The 5,778-nt window shown below is 55.2% G+C and overlaps 1 long non-coding RNA gene across 1 annotated transcript; it reads left to right on the top strand.

The window, feature by feature from the left end:
• The first annotated feature begins 488 nt into the window (after positions 1–488).
• LOC142908948 (uncharacterized) lies at positions 489–4,794 on the top strand. Its single transcript, XR_012932042.1, has 3 exons — positions 489–1,182; positions 1,861–2,208; positions 4,181–4,794. It is a non-coding gene; the product is annotated as an uncharacterized LOC142908948 (long non-coding RNA).
• Positions 4,795–5,778: the final 984 nt, after the last annotated feature.

Genomic DNA, 5,778 nt, shown 5'->3' with positions numbered 1-5,778 from the left:
GTCGGCGGGTGGGTGTTCGAATGGAATCGATTCAGAGGCAATGGCAGGAGTGTGAATGTTGGAATCGAATCGATTCAGATCAATGTGCAGGCGGGATGGGTGTTGGAATCGAAAAACGTTTATTCGTGACTACGAATCGAATCGTTCATGAAAGTTTCAATAAAGCGCGGGAACACAAACTGCCCCAAGACCCAATCAGCGGCGAGTTTTGTGTCGCTTAGATGCAGCCAATCAGAGATAAAAAATACTCCCCTCCCTCTTCGGCCCACAGCCAATCAGATGCGAGTATCACCCCTCCCCCTGACCACCCCTCTCGGCCCACAACCAATCAGAGGCGAGCATTACCCCCTTCCCCTCACTCCCCCTCCCTCCTCGGCCCACAGCCAATCAAAGGCGAGCATCATCACCCCTCCCCTCACCTCCCTCGGCCTACAGCCAACCAGAGGCGAGCACCATCCTCTCCCGCAGCCAATCGGAGGCGAGTTCAGGGGGCAAGGGTCGCGAAATTTCAGAATTTGTCGATGGCCGCCTCGAAGGCCTCCACTTAGGCTGCGACTTTAACCATTTAACTTTACGACTTTAAACATTAAAGTACAAATAAACAACGACTATACAACAGCTATACAACGACGACTAAACAACAGCACAACAACGACTATACAACAGCTATACAACGACGACTAAACAACAGCACAACAACGACTATACAACAGCTATACAACGACGACTAAACAACAGCACAACAACGACTATACAACAGCTATACAACGACGACTATACAACAGCACAACAACGACTATACAACAGCTATACAACGACGACTATACAACAGCACAACAACGACTATACAACAGCTATACAACAACGACTAAACAACAGCACAACAACGACTATACAACAGCTCTACAACGACTATACAACAGCTGTACAACGACGACTATACAACAGCTATACAACGACGACTAAACAACAGCACAACAACGACTATACAACAGCTATACAACGACGACTGAACAACAGCACAACAACGACTATACAACAGCTATACAACGACGACTAAACAACAGCACAACAACGACTATACAACAGCTATATAGCGACGACTAAACAAGACAACAACAACAACTTCTCCGGCGATGTCTACGATGGACGAAGTGAACTCGCGCGCCTCAGCTGCCCAAGGTTCGTGTGCTTTTGAGGGCGAATTTTTTTTTTAATTTGTTTTAATTTATTTAAGTCGAAAAATGTTTTAAGTTTTTAATTTAATTTAGTCGAAAATTTTTTTTTAATTTAAAGTCGAACATTTTTTATTTAAAGCTTTCGTGACTGCAGCCGCCCACACCTCCTGCACCACCACCACCACCCCAGCCGCCCACACCTCCTGCACCACCACCCCAGCCGCCCACATCTCCTGCACCACCACCCCAGCCGCCCACATCTCCTGCACCACCACCACCACCCCAGCTGCCCACACCTCCTGCACCACCACCACCCCAGCCGCCCACATCTCCTGCACCACCACCACCCCAGCCGCCCACACCTCCTGCTCCACCACCCCAGCCGCCCACATCTCCTGCACCACCACCACCCCAGCCGCCCACACCTCCTGCACCACCACCACCCCAGCCGCCCACATCTCCTGCACCACCACCACCCCAGCCGCCCACACCTCCTGCACCACCACCACCCCAGCCGCCCACATCTCCTGCACCACCACCCCAGCCGCCCACACCTGCACCACCACCACCCCAGTCGCCCACATCTCCTGCACCACCACCACCCCAGCCGCCAACATCTCCTGCACCACCACCACCACCCTGGCTGCCCCCCCTAACATCACGGCCCCCCCTTCCACCGCAGCGCCGGCGGCCCCCCCCTTGCGGCCGCGGCTCGTGACGCCGGTGCGCCGCTCGGCGCGGATCCACGCGGCGGGGGGGGCGGTGGGGGGGGGGGGGGGGCGACCCCCCCGGGGAGGGCCCTGAGGGACGGCGACACGGTGGGAGGCATTGCGGAGCTGCTGCTGGCAGCGGCCTACGCGGAGGAGGAGGAGGCGGACGAGGTGGTGGTGCAGGAGGGCGCTGCTGGCAGGGGAGGGAGGGGGGGGGGGAGAGGCGGCGTCACCGCACGAGGTTCCTGCTGAGGGCCAGCGCGGCGCTGGGGGACAACGCCCCCCAGCAGCAGCAGCTCGGGCTACTGGGGGGCTGGGCGGTGAGCGGAGTGAGATGAGTGGTGGGGTGAGCGGAGGGGTGAGCGGAGGGGTGAGTGAGATGAGTGGAGGGGTGAGCGGAGGGGTGAGCGGAGGGGTGAGTGGGTGAGTGAGATGAGTGGAGGGGTGAGTGGGGTGAGTGTAGGGGTGAGTGGGTGACTGGGTGAGTGAGATGAATGGAGGGGTGAGTGGGGTGAGTGGAGGGGTGAGTGAGTGAGATGAGTGGAGGGGTGAGTGGTGGGGTGAGTGGAGGGGTGAGTGGGTGAGTGAGATGAGTGGAGGGGTGAGTGGGATAAGTGGAGGGGTGAGTGGGTGAGTGAGATGAGTGGAGGGGTGAGTGGGGTGAGTGGAGGGGTGAGTGAGATGAGCGGAGGGGTGAGTGGGGTGAGTGGAGGGGTGAGTGAGATGAGTGGAGGGGTGAGCGGAGGGGTGAGCGGAGGGGTGAGTGGAGGGGTGAGTGAGATGAGTGGAGGGGTGAGTGGAGGGGTGAGTGAGTTGAGTGGAGGGGTGAGCGGAGGGGTGAGCGGAGGGGTGAGTGGAGGGGTGAGTGAGATGAGTGGAGGGGTGAGCGGAGGGGTGAGCGGAGGGTGAGCGGAGGGGTGAGTGGAGGGGTGAGTGGGTGACTGGGTGAGTGAGATGAGTGGAGGGGTGAGTGGGTGACTGGGTGAGTGAGATGAGTGGAGGGGTGAGTGGGGTGAGTGGATGGGTGAGCGGAGGGGTGAGCGGAGTGGTGAGTGGAGGGGTGAGTGAGATGAGTGGAGGGGTGAGCGGAGGGGTGAGCGGAGGGGTGAGTGGAGGGGTGAGTGGGTAACTGGGTGAGTGAGATGAGTGGAGGGGTGAGCGGAGGGGTGAGTGGAGGGGTGAGTGGATGGGTGAGTGAGATGAGTGGAGGAGTGAGTGGAGGGGTGAGTGGAGGGGTGAGTGAGATGAGTGGAGGGGTGAGTGGAGGGGTGAGTGAGATGAGTGGAGGGGTGAGTGGAGGGGTGAGTGGAGGGGTGAGTGGGGGGGTGAATGGGGTGACTGGGTGAGTGAGATGAATGGAGGGGTGAGTGAGATGAGTGGTGGGGTGAGTGGAGGGGTGAGTGGAGGGGTGACTGGGTGAGTGAGATGAGTGGAGGAGGGGAATGTTTCTGCAGCTGGCTGATGGCCTGTGGTGCTGTCCACCCCCCTATCTCCCCACCCCGGAGTGCCCTACAGTGCTGCCCTTAATTGCTACTCCCAACAGAACTTGCCACAAAAGTGTGCTGAGGCTACTGGGGGTGCCTTTGTCTTTGTATAGGCTGCCTGTCCTCGCATCGCGTGTCACCCAATAAATCAGAGGCCACGTGGTTTGCTGTGCGTTTCAAGCTTTATTATCCAGCCACTCCGAGCGTAGCTGCCGTCACTACACACGCCACGTGATGGGGGCACGGCCACGCCCACTGGTGGGGCACGGCCACGCCCACTGGTGGGGCACGCCCACTGGTGAGGCACGGCCACGCCCACTGGTGGGGCACGGCCACGCCCACTGGTGGGGCACGGCCACGCCCACTGGTTTGGGCACGGCCACGCCCACTGGTGGGGCACGGCCACGCCCACTGGTGGGGCACGGCCACGCCCACTGGTGGGGCACGGCCACGCCCACTGGTGGGGCCCCTCGGCGCGAGGGTTTCCCGACGTTCAATTGCTGACCAAGATCGGAGGTCAGAATGAAACCACCAGATTCTGATGTTTATTTCTGCATTCACAAACGATGAGGATCATCAACCTCGTCAACCTGGTCATCCTCCCCTAGGAGGGAGCTCGAGAGCGATGGGTGACAGGGTGAGCTCGGAGCGACCCCACAAACTTTCACCGCTTTTGCTCGACTCACCGCTATTACCGCCACCACATGGACAAACCCCGCACGCACGCAACAATATTTACATGCCGCAAGACAAAGGTCTACCACCACCACCCCCCCCTCCTCTCTATCTCGCTCCCCCTACCCCATAGCTTGGAACAGACTGGCGAGCGACGTTTAGCGGCGTAGGCGGGCAGGGGGGCGCCCAGTAATCATCGCCAGCACCCGCAGCCACCTTAATCTCCCCTGTGGCGATGTTTACGATACGCACGGCGTGAAAGAAGTTCGACACGCACCACACGGCCGCCACCACTACCGCCATCACTACCGCCACCGCGTGTCACTGTAGACACACATACACATAGACACAGACACACACACACAGACACATAGACACACGCAGACACATAGACACACAGAGACACATAGGCACACGCAGAGACACAGACACACACAGAGACACAGACACATAGACAAACACAAAGACAGACACACGCAGAGATACATAGACACACACAGACACACACATAGAAATACACAAACAGACACACAGACATACTCACAGACACAGTCACACACAGAGACAGACACACAGACAGAGGCGTGTGTCTGTGTGTGTCTGCCAGGATGAGTAAAAAAAAGGTGTCGTCTGTCGACTTGGAAATAATCCCACGGGAACGCTGTCTCGAGTAAAAGATGACCGATAAAAGTGTTTTGAAGTTATATCCGTTGACTTGTGAACCGAATAAATCCCGTGTTCTTCACACACTGAGTCTCGTCATCGTTTTTTCTTTTCTTACCTATAAAAGGCATTTTTTTCTGTGTGTCCGTCTGTCTCTGTGTGGACGCACACTTGCTCGCGAATCGTGGAGTTTACTTTTAAAAAAAGTAGCCGGGTACCACGCCGTAAGCCCCGTGGTGAGCCAGCACCATTCCGTTTTCCCATCCGTAAACTTTAAAAGTTGTTAAATTAACAATTTAGTGCTATTTAGCATTATTTAAGTATTTCCTTGCTCCGCTAAAGCTGCCCGGGGGTTGCCCCTAGCAACGCTCGCGCGTCATCGGTGGAGGGTGGGGGGGGATTTCTCATTCGCGTTCAAAATGTTTTTACTTAACTTGATTCCTCTGTTTGTCGTGGTCAAATGTTGTGATAAAAATTTCGTCCACTTCCCGTCATCCAATCAATTCCACATTTTGCACACAGTACTCAGATCCGGTGAAAATGCATGCCTATATCAAAATCGGCATCAATTAATTGGCTCCCTTAAAACTATTAACATTTTGTATGGACGCCTTATTATTCATATATATTTGTGTGTAGGTCAAAAACGCCGCGGTCCCTAAACTGTGGAATTGCCTCGCCTGCTCCGTGTGAACGAGTTACGGGCACCCTCACTCCACACAAACAAAATTTGTACATTGAAGATTGATTTATAAAATAACCAATTAATTCAAGTAAGCGTTGATGTGTGAGCAGGTGCCGCATCATTGACCTACTTCTCGACGGTCAGTTGGACGAAGTTGTGACAAAAAAGTTATTAAACTTCATTCCTCTGTTTGATGTCGTGGTCAAATCTTGTACTCAAGATGTCGTCCACTTCCCGTTATCCAATCGAGTTCTTTACTTTTTAGTGCACTTTAAAATAAAACCGTTTTTAAGAGGAGTTTTTCACTATTCAAAAGCCACCACAACCATTTCACTGCTTCGACGTTTGGGCAATTATAATTGAGTTAATAAACATTCTTGTCA

Source organism: Petromyzon marinus, unplaced genomic scaffold, assembly GCF_048934315.1.
Source record: "Petromyzon marinus isolate PM22_M1 ecotype Great Lakes invasive population unplaced genomic scaffold, UKy_Petmar_22M1.pri1.0 PM_G_Scaffold_11, whole genome shotgun sequence".
Taxonomy (NCBI): domain Eukaryota; kingdom Metazoa; phylum Chordata; class Hyperoartia; order Petromyzontiformes; family Petromyzontidae; genus Petromyzon; species Petromyzon marinus.
Note: the sequence above shows the minus strand (reverse complement) of the source record. Positions and strands in the feature narration are given on the sequence as shown.